Source organism: Notechis scutatus, chromosome Z (genome assembly GCF_049901735.1).
Source record: "Notechis scutatus isolate UNSWTSFEM ecotype Mainland chromosome Z, rNotScu1.2, whole genome shotgun sequence".
Taxonomy (NCBI): Eukaryota; Metazoa; Chordata; class Lepidosauria; order Squamata; family Elapidae; genus Notechis; species Notechis scutatus.
Genome location: NC_142025.1, coordinates 121,040,583 through 121,058,094, shown reverse-complemented (window position 1 = coordinate 121,058,094; position 17,512 = coordinate 121,040,583).

Genomic DNA, 17,512 nt, shown 5'->3' with positions numbered 1-17,512 from the left:
AAGATTGGGTGAACTTACTCAATAAAAGAACACTATTATTAGAAGGCCACGATTTACAGAGAGGTTGGCATGCCTTCTTATGGGAAGTGGGGAAACCCAAGCAGTCATATTTTCATAGACACCTTATTAGGGATTCACTACTAACTAACTGGAAAAAAGTACGGAAAAAACACTATCTAAAAGTACCAATTTGGCTATCAACAATGGAGGCAATGGTTCACCTGAATAATTTGGATATTACAAAAATGATTAAATATAAAGATTTATTAGACTCACAAGGAAAACTGAAAACACGACAAGAATTACAAGAGCGAGGATTTAAAATTGATCAGTGGGTATATCTCCAAATCCACAGTAGTTATAAACAAGATAACAAAGATTTCGGAATTTATAACAAACTTCAGCACTTAGATAAAATTCTGTTAGGACCAAACAAAAAGAACATAACCAGAAATCCACCGACTCCAGGCAGAACGCGACCGGTGGAGAAGTCGTAAGTCGGGGTTCCAATGTGCTGGCTGTGGAGGCGATCACCCCTGCTCAGAATGTCGTTTCCTCAATGCGATCTGTCGGCATTGCGACAAGCGGGGGCACATCGCCAAGGTTTGCTGGAATAAATGGAACTACAGCCCCCGATGACGAGATGGCAGCCCCGGCGATGAGACAGCACCCCCAGGACCAGGGACCGCCACACCGAAAGCCGATGGAGCCGAGATGGCCTGAGCAAGCGGCTCAGCGAGGCGCGGCGGAGAGAGGAGACCCATCAGACGGTCGTCATCAGCCACTCCTCGACCATCGACGCCCGGAAGGTGCACGTGGAGGTAGGCATCAAGGATCAACCATGCGGAATGGAGGTGGACTCCGGATCCTACCTCTCCATGGTTTCCTGGCACACAATCAAATGCCTGGTGCCTACCATCCGCCGCCACGAGCTGGAAAATCAAAAGCTGACTCTAAAAGACTATCAGGGAAACCGTATCCCTGTAGTCAGAACTGGACATTTCAAAATAACTTTTAAAGGCATACAGAGGTGCTGCTGCTCACCATCGTGGACAGAGACCGCCCAAGCCTGTTGGGACTACAGTGGTTCACACCGCTGGGAATCGAGGTGACGGGCATCCACCACGTCGACGAGGTGGACTGGGAAACGATGCTCGTGAGGGACTTCCAAGAGGTCTTCGACGACACCCTAGGCAAGTACCGGGGGTCCCCAATTTCTTTCAATCTAGACCCAAACGTTGCCCCAATCCACCTTAAACCGCGGCGAGTGCCATTCGCGCTCAAGCCCAAGATCGATGAGCAATTAGACAAGCTCATCGCACAGGGGGTTTTAGAGCCTATTGACCATGCCCGATGGGAGACCCCCATAGTCACCCCAATCAAACCGGATGGGTCCGTAAGAATTTGCGGTGACTACAAGGCCACCCTCAACCACACACTGCAGCAGAGTGCCTACCCCATCCCAGTAGTACAGCACCTCCTGCACTCATTGGGGGGAGGCCGGGTCTTCGCGAAGATCGACCTGGCACAAGCCTACCAGCAGTTGCCGGTCGATGCTACAACTGCAGAGGCGCAAACTATCGTAACCCACCGAGGGGCATTCCGATGTAACAGGCTCCAATTTGGAGTCAGTGTGGTGCCAGGGGTCTTCCAAAGCCTAATGGAAAGACTGCTCCAAGGGATAAAAGGGGTGGTGCCCTATTTTGATGACGTGTTAATGGCAGCCACCAATAAAATGCAATTGGAAAACCGCCTACGGGAGGTATTACAAAAATTCAAAGACTCTGGGCTTAAAGTTAAAAAAGAAAAATGCCAGCTGTACACCGAGAGGGTCGAATTCCTGGGGTATCTCCTAGACAAACATGGAATCCACCCCACCAAGAAAAAGCTCAGAGCCATCAAAGAAGCCCCTAGACCAAGGAATAAGGCGGAACTGCAGGCTTTTCTCGGACTCATTAATTTTTATAATGTTTTCCTACCCCAAAAGGCGACCGCGGCGGAACCTTTGCATAGGCTGTTGGATAAAACAGCCATCTGGACCTGGGGGAAGCGGGAGGAAAACGCTTTCAAACAAACCAAAGACCTACTAACATCAGATGCAGTCCTTATCCAATACAGCGAGACCCTGCCGCTGACCGTGACATGAGATGCGTCACCCTTTGGCGTCGGGGCCATCCTCAGCCACACGCTGCCAGACAGAAAAGAGGCACCCATCGCCTTCTTTTCAAGAACACTATCCAAACCGGAAAGGAACTACAGCCAGCTGGACAAAGAGGCCCTAGCAGTCATCTCCGGCGTGAAAAGTTTCCACGAGTATCTCTACGGTAGGACCTTTTCAATTGTTACCGACCACAAGCCATTACTAGGGATCCTGGCAGGGAACAAGGCCACCCCGAACATCCTGTCACCTAGGATGACAAGGTGGTCCGAGTTCCTTGCCGCCTACAGCTACCAGCTGACACACCGGCCCGGAAAGAACATCTCGCATGCAGACGCGTTGAGCCGCTCCCCCCTACCAGACCTGGAGGATGACCCGGCACCCACAACAACAACCCTGCACATTGAGACATTGCCCAACCCACCCCTGACCGCGTCAGACATTGCCAGAGAGACTAATAAAGACAAGTGGCTGGCGCGAGTCTTGGGCTGGGTAGAGAAAGGGTGGCCGGAAAACGACGGCAACGAACATTTTAAAACCTTCAGAAACTGGCAAACTGAACTCTTCACGCAAAAGGGTTGCATACTTTGGGGGGACAGGGTTGTGATTCCAGAGACTTTACAAAAGAGGGTATTATCTATGCTGCATGAGGGGCACCCGGGCATGGTCAAAATGAAAGCCCTGGCCAGGAGTTACGCCTGGTGGCCAAGGATGGACAAACAAATCGAGACTTGGGTATCCGAATGCAAAAGGTGCCAGGAAACCAGGCCAAGCCCCCCCACCACCCCGATCCTGGAATGGGAAACTCCCAGGGGCCCCTGGTCTAGAATCCACATAGATTTTGCCGGGCCTACCAAGGGACACACATTCCTGATTACCGTAGATGCTTACTCCAACTGGCTGGAGGTAAGCACCATGAAAACCACAACCACAGAGGCCGTCATAAAAAAACTAAACAAACTTTTCACCATGCATGGGCTGCCAGACATGCTAGTGTCAGATAACGGCCCACAATTTACCGCACTAGCATTTGAAAAGTTTCTGGCAGAACGGGGAATACGGCATGCGTTAACAGCGCCCGCTCATCCGGCGGCAAACGGGTGGGCGGAACGCATGGTCCGTTTCACAAAAAACACCATACAGAAAATCAAAACCGGCGACATACAAGAGAAAATAAATAAAATGCTTTTAATACAACACATTACACCCAACACAACCACAAACAAAAGCCCAGCAGAATTACTCATGAGCAGAAAACTAAGATCCCCATTAGACAGACTACACCCCACATATAACCCCGAGAAACCCCCAGACTCATCAAGCAAATACCAAACATTCAACATAGGAGATACCGTCTACACCAAGAACTTTACAGGGGACCCACTCTGGGTACCGGCACAAATAACCCAGATAACGGGCCCCCAGTCTTACCGGCTACAGACCAGCGACGGACGAAGCTGGAAGCAGCATATCGACCAACTAAGGTCAAGAATAGCCACTGACAGCACACAAACACCGCAAACAACAACCAACAAAGAAACCGGGGGGGGAGGGGGCGACAGAAACCTCAAACCAGAACCAAAGAGAAGAAGGGAATCCTAAAACGCAAACAGAACACCCCCCAACCAGAGCAAACCAGCCCCAAACAATAATAAACCAGCCTTACTCACCGGTAGACGACGAACCCGTAGCTGATGAACAACTGGGAGCTTCACCTGGAGGGAGCAGCCAAGCCAGTTCAACCAGCCCGGAAAGACCAGGCGGGAACAGCCGAATCGGCAGCTCAACCAACCGGGTAGACCGGGAGGGAGCTACCGGAATAGGCCCAGCTCACCCTTCCAGGCGGTTCCATCCAGGGATACAGGAGCAATGAAGAGTCCGTCCGAACCGGTCGAAGACCAAACAACAACTGAACCGTGCCGGTCAACTAGACAGATACGAAGCCCCACCTACCTGCGCGACTACGTGACCACGCTCCGTCGGACGAAACCAAGAGGGGAGGGGTGTTCTATATTAGCATACTCCAAACCCTGAATCCTGATTGGTCCACACGAACCGCAACCTGATTGGACAACTAAACGGCCGTGATTGGCGCGCTAAGAATCAACCGTGATTGGCCGAGCCGATCGCGGGAGATTCAAAGCCCTGTCATTGGCCACTGAGCCGCGAGCAGTTCCTATATGAAGGGCTGCCGCGGATCGCAGGTCTTGTACAGAACTGTATACTGAATAAACAGCGGAATGATCACTTTTGGTCTCGCGTCTCTGTGGGAACCGATCTACCCGATCTAACACTTGCTGAACTGAGCTCCATTGTAAACTGGGAACTGAGCCACCTTCAAAGATAATGTTCTAGGCAAACTGCCCACTTCATCCTAGCCATCTAAGGTTTCTTTGTTTGCAGAAGCGCTGAGAAAAATCATGATATGAAATAGTGTTTCTACAGCAATGACTACCTGTGCAAGCTGTGTAACCTATAAAAAGTTATTTTCCAGCCCCACCTTTCTCAGGCAAAAGCTCAAAGCATGAAAAAAAAAAAATGGTTAAAATGAGCAAAAAGCCTCACTCCCCCCCCCCCCCTTTTTCCTGCTTCTCTTGCTTTTTCAAGGCAAAAAGTCCTTGAGCAAGAGAAAGAAAAATTAACAACCAGCAAGGACAAGGGAGGGGGGGGACATTTAAAATACAACACAGAAATCTCACCCCTTTTCTCCACTTCTCATTATCTCGCTGGACATCAATCTTTTGGGCTTCTTTGAGAAAATCCAGCCATGCCTTCATTACAAACTGAACTTAAACTAGTTGTGTATTTGTAGAATCGTCCGGGTCCTAATATCTTTTTTACATTGCTCCAATTCCCTTTTCAGTGCTTTATACTTACCACTGCTTAAAGCAGGGGAATTTTTAAGACTTTGTTTGAGACTTGCCAAATGGGAAGGAGGAAAAGGCATTGGTGGTAAGGCAGGACATAAAAATATATTAATTTTAGAGAAATAATGATACAAGTTTTATAGATAGTGAAATATGTGGTATTAGCAAGAGAAAGAACAAGGAACTGTGAAAAGCCAAACCACAAGGATCATCTATCGGTCACAAAGTCATATTTGCCAAGATACCTTGTCTCGCTTGTAACAAAACCACAAGCTAGGGAGTTTAGCAAGATGGGTTTGTGGCATCCAGCCATCCTAGCCTAGCAACAGGGGACGGGGAAAGCTGTGTTTCAAGTAACCAATGAATAACTGACAAGTTTTATTTCTGTGTTTTGCCCCTTCTGAACAAGTATATAGGCATGTGCTGTTCAATAAGAAAGTTGTTCAGAAGTGACTCTCACTAAAATACTCTGAACCTGTTTGCTCAAATAAAACCAACTTATTTTTGGATTCCAAGGTCTGAGTCTCATAATTTCTTGCAACATTTATGGCGACTCCGCCGGGACTCAGAGCAATATTTTGCTGAGGACGGCACGGACCGACCAGTGCTCAGCCGGGGCTGTCTCGCTGACCCTTCAGCCGGCACGGATGATTTATCCAGAAGGGGAAGACGGCACCATAGGGGTATCTGGTAGACAACCGACGGATCCAAGAACCTAAATGGAATCAAAAATAAGTCACGAAATAACACCAGCTGGAAAGAAGACACCTGCAGGCAAGTATAAGTATTGGGGAATTGTGGACCCACTCGTTTGAGAGTGGAAGAGGGGGCCTGATCACCCCCCTGGGTCTGGGATCAGTGAATCCTAATGAGGCCCAAGAGTTGTGTGGGTGGTTAAGCCATTGCAGTTCCTGTTGGTGACCGTTGGAACGTCTGGCATCACAGGTCAGTGGCAGTGTCTAGAAATGGGTGGTGGAGGAAGTGTCCCCTGGACACCTCTTCAGTGTATGCTGAGGAATTTTAAGAAGGGAAGCCCGAAGGCAGTTTTAATCTAGACATCATTTCAAAAGTCCACCAGATTGTTACTGACCCAGATAATGGTCAAACAGATCAATGCCAGTATATTGACCAGTGGCAAGTAGTAGTAAAACAGAATCCTGAATGGTTTTGCAAATGCTGAGTCAAACTCATGAGGGTCTGTGTGGCCCAAATGAATAGAAATCCCAGATCTCAGATCAAGGCAAGTCAGATTAAAATCAAACCTGTCTTGAAAACTGAACCCTATGAAGAAGATAATCCCCCCCCCCAATGTTGATGATAGCAATAATCAAGTTCCCAGGGCAGGAGTGCAGGAAAACAGAAGGAAATGCCAAAAACAGATCATGGGGTTAGGCCTAAGGAACCTCTTCAGCCCCCCGAACCCTTGATCTGAATGAAGATAGGGGGCATCTAGATTTGTAATTATTAAGTTGTTGGCTCCCCTTTTGTGCTGATGTTATAAATATACAAAGGGTTAATGGCTCTGTAAATCCCCACCCTTTTCTAAAGCCCCTGAGATGTTCCCTGAATAGAAGGGACATTGAACATCAATTCAATACATGCCCGAATGTCCCATTCCCTTATTGGGCTGGGACATGTTATGCAAAATAGAGGCAACTTTGTCATTTGAGGAAGATAAAATGGCACTAGTCATGAGGCATTCTCCAAATGAGATGTGGCAAGTAATGGTGGCCCAAGAGGTTTGAGTCCTTGATACTTGGCAGGAGTTTGATGTGCACCAATTATGGGCAAAAGGTAATTCGCCAGGATATGCAGTGCACCATATACCACTAGTCATTCAAGTGAAGCCTCTGGAAGCACCTGTTTGTCTCCAGCAGAGAAGTTACCCTCGCCCCTTTGCACAAGCAATTCAAGACAAAGAGGAGGGGCAGTTACACAGGTGAGGGAATCTCAACAAGAATGGGGCATTCTTGTATTTGTTGCAACTAACTTTCTTGCTGCAGGAGGTAGAAGCGAACCCTTAGGGGTGACTCTAACACGTAAGAGCATGAAAATACCCTTTAGAGCAGTTATTAAGCCAGTGGAGTGAGGAAAACCTACTCCCCTGGACTAAAAGTTTAAGTAAGAACAGAATGATAAATTTGTGCATTGAAAAATGGCAAAATACATAATTGAGGAACCACAATACAGGTAGGATCATCTGGGGGAAAACAAGCAAATGTTGGTTGGGTAAATTAGAACAATACTTAATCAAGAGACCTACCTTTAAAAAAATTGAAATACCGTATCTTAAACCCTGGTATTTCGTAAATTAGGAAATACCTGAGCCCCCAGCAGATAGTAAAATGCTTTGTGTAGTGTACTTGTTTTACAGACTTGTAATACTGCATTCCTATTGGACAGATACCATCGCTGGGCGATTGGTCGATAACAACAAACCTGATTGGCCGCCTAAGCTGCGGGAAGTTTAAATAAACGCCATTGGTTGCGAGCCACGAGCAGACGCTATAAAAAGGGCTGCCGCAGCTCGACTTTAGTTGAAGTTACTTGGTTATTGAATAAAGAGCTGAATTCAACTCCAGTCTCAAGTCTGCTTTGTTCGAGCAATAGAACACTGGCGACGAGGGTGGGATCGAAGGAACAAAGACCATAGCACGTGGCAAAGAAGCCGAGAAACCAACGAGATGGCCGGCAACAATTCGCCACCCGCACCGTTCAACCCAGCCGAAGAAGACTGAGAATCCTATATCGACAGGTTCCTGATGTTCCTGGAAAGCAACGAACTACAAGGAATCACTGACCAGAGGAAGAGAGCCGTATTCCTGACACATTGTGGCCCGACCGTTTTTAAGATGGCAAAGGCATTGGCAAGACCAAACGACGTCAAACAAATGGCATGGCCAGACCTGAACCGAATGCTGAGAAACCATTACGCGCCTGTCGTGTCCAACCTCATTCGAAGACACGAGTTTTACAAACGGGATCAACAAGAACCCGAGAGTATTGGTGACTTTGTAGCAGCACTAAGGGACATTGGGGGGGCATGCGAGTTCCTCAACATGGATGAAGCCATGAGGGATCGTATAGTCCTCGGATTGAGAGATGCCATCCTGCAGAGCAAACTACTAAACCAACCCAATATTACCGTAAATGAAGCTTCGTCGCTGAAGCAACCGCAGCGAAGCAGCAAAAATCCGTGGCAAAAATGAAACAGATGAATACAGCAAACAGCCCAGCCCAGAGTAGAGAAAAGAAGGCGGAAGGTACCCAGAAACACATAACTACCCACCATGAAGACATCGAGTCATCAACCGACTCTGAGGAAGAGCGATGAGGAGGTAAACAGACTCAATCAGAAGCGAAAGCGACAAGAAAGGAGAAGTAGGAAACCTGATTTCCAATGTGCAGGATGCGAAGGAAATCACCCACGTTAGAGTGCCGTTTCTTAGATGCCATCTGTAGGCATTGTGAAAAACAGGGGCACATTGCAAGGGTCTGCCAAAACAAAAGAGCTATAGTCCAAGAGGAGAGGCAGTACCCCAGAACTAAGGAGAAGCAAACCGGAAGTTGATGGAACAAAGAAAATAGAAGCCAGCGACTCCATGAGAAGGAAGAAACACACCAGACACTTATTATCGGGAGCATGAGCAACAGTTGCTAAAAGGTTCGAGAGTAAATGTCAAGATAGAAGGAAGCCCTGCAAAATGGAAGTGGACTCCGGTTCGTATTTGTCAATGGTATCATGGAACACAATAAAAAACTTGATACCAGACATACGACGGAAGGAACTTGAAGAGCAAAGTCTAACGTTAAAGGATTACCAAGGAAATAGAATTCCGGTAGTCGGATTGGGACACTTCAAGGTAAATTTCAAGAAACATATTGAAATTCTGCCACTGACCATCGTTGACTTAGACCGCCCAAGCCTGCTCGGTTTAGAATGGTTCACGCCATTGGGAATCGAAGTGACAGGGATCAACAGCATTGCTGAAACAGACTGGGAAAAAGACCTGATGGAGGAATTCCGAGACGTTTTTGACGGAACTTTAGGCAAGTACTGTGGGACCCCTATTTCGTTTAGCCTAAACCCGAAAATAGCCCCATCAGATTAAAAGCCAGGCGCGTTCCTTTTGCGTTAAAGCCAAAGATCGATGAGCAACTGAACAAACTCATCGCGCAAGGGGTGTTAGAGCCAGTCGACCATGCCAGATGGGAAACCCCGATTGTGACTCCCGTGAAACCAGATGGGTCCGTGCGCATCTGCGGTGACTATAAGGCCACCCTGAACCACGCATTACAGCAGAGCGCATACCCCGTCCCCATAGTCCAACATCTTTTGCATTCATTGGGGGGAGGAAATTTTTTGCAAAACTCGATCTCCGCACAGGCATATCAACAATTGCCAGTTGATTGCGAGACGGCAGAGGCACAGACTATCGTAACGCACAGGGGGGCTTTCAAATGCAACAGATTACAATTTGGTGTCAGCGTAGCCCCCGGTGTGTTCCAAAGCCTGATGGAACGCCTCCTTCAGGGACTAAAAGGAGTAGTTCCCTATTTCGATGATGTATTAATATCAGCCAGAAATAAAAAACAACTAAAGGACCGGCTGCGGGCAGTTTTGCAAAAGCTTAGAGAAACAGGATTAAAAGTCAAAAAAGAAAAATGCCAACTCGCCACGAATCAGGTGGAATTCCTGGGCTATCTTATTGATGAAGCAGGAATCCACCCCACACCAAAAAAAATACGAGCAATTAAAGAAGCACCCAGACCCAAAAACAAAACGGATTTACAGGCTTTCTTAGGACTCATTAATTTTTATAATGTTTTTTTTGCCGCAGAAGGCAACCATTGCGTGAACCACTGCATAGACTACTCGATAAAAGGCTGTTTGGAAATGGGGTTGACAAGAAGAGGCTGCGTTCCAAAGAATTAAAGACTTAATTACATCTAAATCAGTATTGATCCAATATAGCAACACGCTTCCACTAACTGTCACTTGCGATGCTTCACCATTCGGCGTAGGCGCAATACTGAGCCACACACTCCCTGATGGCAGAGAAGCACCGATCGCTTTTTATTCCAAAACACTATCCAAAGCTGAAAGAAACTACAGTCAATTGGATAGAGAAGCTTTGGCTGCCATCTCGAGGGTAAAGCGCTTTCACAAATACCTTTATGGAAGAACATTTTCTTTAATTACCGACCACAAGCCACTACTTGGAATCCTGGCGGGAGACAGGGCCACTCCAAACATCCTGTCTCCAAGAATGACAAGGTGGTCGGAATTCCTGGCAGCCTACAATTACAAACTCATCTATCGGCCGGGAAAAGCTATACCCCACGCCGATGCATTAAGCCGCTCACCCTTACCAGACCACGATGATGACCTGGCGCCCACAACAAGCACCCTGCAAATTGAAACGATATCAAACCTACCACTCACTGCATCGGACATCGCAAGAGAAACCGCTAAAGATGCACAATTGGCCCGAATCCTGAACTGGGTAGGGAGGGGTTGGCCAGAAAATGAAAAAACCGAGACCTTTAAACCGTTCAAAAACTGCCAAACTGAACTGTCAATTGAAAAAGGATGCATTTTGTGGGGGGATAGAGTAGTTGTTCCACAAAAATTAAAAGAAGATGTACTGAATATGCTACATGAGGGATACCCTGGCATGGTGAAAATGAAGTCCCTGGCCAGAAGCTACGTCTGGTGGCCAGGAATTGACAAGGACATCGAAAACTGGGTAAGAACCTGCCACATGTGTCAGTTGTCCAGACCTACCCCCCCTTTAGCACCGATCCTTGACTGGGAGACACTCAGAGGCCCCTGGTCAAGGATCAACATAGACTTCGCTGGACCTACAAAGGGGTATACATATTTAACCATAGTTGATGCATACTCGAACTGGTTAGAAGTCTGCATCATGAGTTCAGCAACGACTGAAGCTGTCACCAAACAACTAAGAAAACTTTTCGCCACCCACGGTCTACCAGATGTAGTAGTATCGGACAATGGGGCACAGTTTACAGCTTTAACTTTCAAACAATTCCTCACAGAGCAAGGAATACGACATGCTCTGACAGCGCCAGCTCATCCAGCGGTGAACGGAAGGGCAAAACGCATGGTTCGTTACATGAAAGAAGCATTAGAAAAAATCGAGGGAGGCGACATGCAAGACAAAATCAACACCATGCTCACCATCCAACATATAACACCATGCACATCAACAAAGAAGAGCCCAGCTGAACTGTTAATGGGCAGAAAATTGCACTCATTTTTGGACAGACTGCACCCAACTTACAACCCTGAAAAACCACCAGACTCCTCAAGTAAGTACCACATGTTTATACCAGGCGACCTGGTATACGCAAAAAATCTTACCGGAGAACCGTTGTGGCTACCGGCCACAATTACACAAATTACGGGCCCACGAATATCGGCTAGAAACATTAGACGGCAGATCGTGGAAGCGACACATTGATCAATTATGGTCTCAATACATCGAACGAAACACCGACACGCCCCAAAGCATAGAAAAGGCATACCCACAAGAACAAACGACCAATAATTACAAAACTAGTGGGGGGGACACCTTTAAATAATAAAGGAAAGGAAAACTCCCCTTTAACAAACCAACAACCAGAAACGGAAAACCCACAAAGAAATAAAAACTACTTACCAACAGACGAAGTCCAAAGAAGACAGCTGAAGGAAATCCAGGAAAGGAGCAGCCAAGCCGACTCGACCAACTTGCACACATCCGAAGAGAACAACAGCGCCCATCCAACAAACCCAAGGAGGCACGGCGGGAGCGGCATGGCTGAGTCATCCTTCCAGGAGGTTCCAAAGAGAACAACGGGGAAGACGGTGGGCCTGCCACCGAACCGGCCGAGGAGAAGCGCAGAGACTGAACTGCGCGGGTCAACTAGGACACACAGAAGCCCGCCTCTTTGCGCGACTTCGTCACGTAGCGTTAGATCAAACCAAGAGGGGAGGGTGTAGTGTACTTGTTTTACAGACTTGTAATACTGCATTCCTATTGGACAGATACCATCGCTGGGCGATTGGTGATAACAACAAACCTGATTGGCGCCTAAGCGTGAGAAGTTTAAATAAACGCCATTGGTTGCGAGCCGCGAGCAGCTGCTATTAAAAGGGGTGCCATGGCTCGACTTTAGTTGAAGTTACTTGGTTATTGAATAAAGAGCTGAATTCAACTCCGGTCTCAAGTCTGCTTTGTTCGAGCAATAGAACACTTTTGACTAAAGAAGAAGAAATGTGAAACTCCTTAAGGACTGAGAAATAGGTAAGGTTAGTGTTATATTTGGAAACATGCATAGGAGTGTCTATCTGGAACTGGTAAGATTAGGGCCATGTTCTCCGTGGAGCCCATTGGGACACGTTAAACAGTAAAAAAGTTGTCTTTAAAAAGAAAAGTGGTTTTCTATCAATGGTTAGATAATAAAATATAATATTAAAATATGTAGAATTTTAGAAAACAATGAATATATAAAGATGTATTTCCTTTCTTTTTTTTGTTATTATATCTATAAAATGTTTATAGGATAGATTTGGGAGGATTATATGAATTGTTATAAAATAAACTAAGTAAATTATAGTTATCTACTAAAGTATGAATGAACAAAATTATAGTCAAATGATTAATTAATAATGATACTAGGGTATTCAATTTTTGATTGAAAATATGAGTTATTATGCAATGTAACTGTAATTGAGACTATGAAATGGATGCACAAAAAAATTGTAAACCAACCGACACACTGTACATTTATGGAAGAAAGTTGGATGTTTTTATGATTTGTTTGTTTTTGTTTGTCTTTTAAAAACCAATACAATTTACCAAAAAAAAAAAAAAGTGGAGTTCAAACTTGCTCATGAGAGCCCTGGCCAGGTGCAAACGATGTGTGAACGAAGGTCTCTATAGATCTTGATCTTTAAAAATAAGCCAGCATCCGCTGGCAGATTCTAAGATAGATAGAGAACAATTTGGATCTTTAAAAATAAGCCAGCGTCGGCTGGGAGATCCAAACTAGAAAGATGAGGACAGAACACCCAGGGCAGAGACAGGTAGTAAAAATCTAGTGCTTAACAATGAGTGTAACTTCAAGTAAAAGTGAGAAGTTCACTAAAGCAATAAGAAAGAAAGCCCAATTAGTGAAACCCCAAGTTAAATACTTAGGTTATACCATAAGTCAAGGCCACAGAGCTATAGGACATGAGAAAAAGAAAGCTGTGTGCCGAATTACAGAACCAACTGACAGGAGTTTTTAAGCAGCAGGCTATTGTAGAAATTTTGCCCTGCTAGCCAAATCACTCTATGAGTCCACAAGGGGGAGAAAGGAACCCTTTGTTTGGCTGTGTGAACAAAAACAGGTTTTTGAGATTTTTAAAAAAATAGCATCTCAAGCTCCTGTTATGGGACTTCCCAATCTTGAGAAATCTTTCAATTTGTATGTGGACTTAAAAGAATAATATGGCTCTTGGAGTCCTGACTCAAGAAAAGGGAAGTGGCAACAACCCATTGCTAAAGAAAGAAAAAGTGGAGATTTAAAGGGACAAAACCTCCCCAGGTCTGGAAATGTTGTGTGTGTGTGAATGTGTCTGTGTGTAATCATTTCCAAACCTGGAGGATGAGACCCCTCTAACAACAGTAAAAAAATAAAAATAAAATGGAGCTCATTGGCTTGTGAGAAAAGCTCTCAGAAAAAGAATTGTGTAAGTAATGATTGATTTGCTTGGAGAAAGAATGAAATGATTTTTGTGTGTGATAAATTGGTTATGCAAGCAGTCTGATTACAGTATAAATGTGTGAGTATGTTGATGATGAGGGAAAAAAAACATTGGTGTAAATGTCTGTGTGTTGACCCCCATCCCAGATTAAAAGGAGAGTACTTTCATATAAAGAAATTGCATGTACGAGGAAATGAGAAAGCTCTCATGGAGAAATGTGTGTGATTTACTAAAGCTAGAGAGAGAGGGAGGAACAGAGAAAATTTGATGATAAAAAAAATAAAATATGTCAGGAGTCATTGCATCTGAGGTTCCACCAAGAACACTGGATAAAATTGCAAGTGGGACCAAGAAATTGCGAAATTGAATTTTTAGTGGATACTGGGGCATCCTGGACATCTTGAAGCATAATCCCTCTGGGATGCCACATTAGCCAGAATTCAAATTTCAAAATCAAAAAATAAAAATCAACCCATGCCACATCAAATTTAAAATTATAGTATGTAGAGAGAGATCAAATATCTTGGACACTTGATTAGTGAAGGGAGTAGAAAAATAACTCCTGCTAGAATTGAGGAACTAAGAGACTTGAGAAAGTTTTTGGGACTGTTAGGCAATGGTGGACACTGGATAATGGACTTTACTGAAATAGTGGTGCCCCTTTATACTAAATTGCTTGATACTGAACCATGGAAACCACAATTAACTTCAGCTGACCTAGAAGCTATGGAAAAATTAAAAACAGCACTTAGAACAGCTCCAGTTCTCTCACTACCTGATGGGGGAAAAAAACAACCTTTCCACTTATTTGTAACAGTCTGTGATGGAGTCACAAAAAGGGTTCTTAGCTCAAAAAAAAAATATGGGGAAGTCTCTTAAAACCAGTAGCCTTCCTATCCAAATTAATGGGGGAGGCCAGTGTGTATTCAAGCTATTGCTGCCACAGCTCTCTTAGTACAAGAAAGAAGAAACCCACATTTGGGGGAGAGGGCTTTGGTGGTTACAACCCAACATCAGATCAGGAACATCCTGCCTCAATGAGCTCAGAGATGGTTAACCAATTCTCGTATCCTAAAGTATGAGGGAATCCTCATAGAAGACCTAATTTGGTCCTCTCCATAAGCAATCATGTGAACCTTGCTCAATTCTTGATGAGAGAGGGAATAAGCGAAGGAGACCAACATGATTGTGTAGGCGTTACTTTATAGATGGAAGTGCCAAAGTAGTGGAAGGAGAGATGAGATGTTGTTGGGGATGCCATACTGTGGGAAGGAGGGTTTGCCTAGAACTGAGTTAACAGACAAAATTGTGAGAAAATATATTCTTGAATTGTCCCAGTCTCTCTTTTAAGACAGAAAGGGGTCCTTGCACAAACACCACCTTGGACTTTGTTGTACATAAATTTAAGGCAGGACAGTGGGTTTTGATAAAATCCTGGAAGGAAGAAACTGTACATTCCTTTTCTATTTACGACTGAGTGGTTGCCAATGTTATTTCCCCAACATAAAATAACAACCACAGAACAAATCCCACTGCTAAATTTACCTGATGTACTGATCTTATAATTGTCTTGAGACTGAAGTAAATACTGAATGTTTGGATGGTGAGAGTTGGGAAATTACATTGGTGAGGACTTTCAATAGAAAGGAAGGAGAGAAACTTTGTGTCAAACTTTTAATGGGACCAAAGTGGACTAAGAACACGTGAACAATTTAGGAACCTTGAAAAAGCAACACGACCAAAACCAAGACCAACAGTGTGATTGCAACTAGCCCCTAATAAATGGGAAAAGCTAACTCCAGTATCAATAGCCAGAGTTGGGAGATGAATATTAATTTGTAAAGCAAAATATAAAATTTAGGAAAAATGCTGAGCTTAAAAATATAACTAGTAGAAATATAAGCTCTCTGTGCAACCTATTACAGGAAAAAGCATTTTTGCAGATATATAAGTATAACTTACTGCAAGTCAGCTTGGTGTCGAAAGAACCTTAACACCGTGCAACAGGAAGAAGGAAGGAACAAATTGTCTAAAATAGCTTCAACAAGACCTTTGTGTGCTCTTGTGTATGAGAGTGGAATCAAATATGGGAGATGAATGGAATCCAACAAATTTGGATTGTGGGTGGCTATTGTGTTTTGCCCAATGGGACTGGACTGAGTGAAGTTCTAATAAAAAATGTGACTAGTAGTGAAGTGTGTTATTGTAAGAATCATGAAGCAAATAATAGCAACTGGACTACCCCAGAAGTTATGTATAAGGAATGTGAAAAATATGCCTATACTAGCCTCCTCACTGGGTGGTTTGGACCCTGTGTAATGAGATTCATAAAGCAACATAGGGGAATCCCTATCGAAGGAATGAATTCAGGCTTGGAAAGCAAGAGCCCTTGAATCCCTAGATACCAGTGATGCCCCTGGATGCTTGAAACTCTAAAAGGGCCAACACGTAGGTGGAGGAAGGCACTCTGGGAGCTAATGGACATACAATTAAATTTGACTACATACTTAAAAGAGGTGACTTCAGTCTTGGGAACCTTAGCAAAAGGAAAGTGTGGAAAATAACATCGTGCAAAACCAGCTAGCCCTAATAATAAAAATTTTGGAGCATAGCAAATTGGGATGGTGAAGGGTTCAACAAAGTCTGCTGTATTAGGATTCTGGGTTCTTTTTTTTCCCCCAAAGTTTTTATTTTTTACAACAAACATACGAACAAAACATAAAAACATAAAACCCTCTTTCAATTATATACATACAGTGTGTCAGTTGGTTACAATCTTTTGTGCTATCCTTTTTTTACCATTACTCACAAGTTATATAAATTCTCACCTTCTGACTATTTTCCATCATTTTATACAAGATATTCTAATTTTCATTATGATTTAATCTTATACATTCATCCAATGGTTATATATTTTTATATTGTATTCTTTATCAGTCTATTAACTTTTATTGTAAGGCTTACTAATCTATTTCTTTACCATGTCTTTTTACCTAGCCATTGATAAAATAAATCCTATATCATATAAAATTGTTTATCCTCTTGTTCTCTAATTTCAAATGTCAATTTACTCATTTCGGCACAGTCCATGATTTTCTTAATAATTTCCTCCTGCATAGGTATTTTTTCATTTTTCCAATTCTTAGCAAATACAATTCTAGCCATTGTTAAAACATTTACAATCAAATATTTCAATTCTTTACAATATATTTCTGGTATAATTCCCAATAAAAAATATCTCAGGTTTAAAGTCTATGTATTGTTTTGTCATTTTTTCCAACCATGTGTGGATTATAGTCCAGTATCTTTTTGCATCCAAGCATGTCCACCACATATAGTAATATGAACTAGGTATCTGATGACATTTCCAACATTTATCCGATTTATTCTTGAACATCCTTGCAATTCTCGCTGGGGGTAAGTGCCACCTGTAAAACATCTTATACAAATTTTCTTTATATGCAGTTGACATTGTCATTTTATAATTTTGAGACCACAATTTTTACCATTTCTCTAGATCAATCCCATATCCAAAATTCTTCCCCCAAGCAATCATTGTTTCTTTTACTTGTTCTTCCTCTAATTTAAACTCTAGCAAATGTCCATAAAGTTTTTTGATTACTTTTTCATCAGTACCTGTCAAAATTTTATCTAAATCAGTCAACTTATCATAGATACCTTCTGTTTTAACATCTTTATCAAATCTAGATTGTATTTGCAAATATGAAA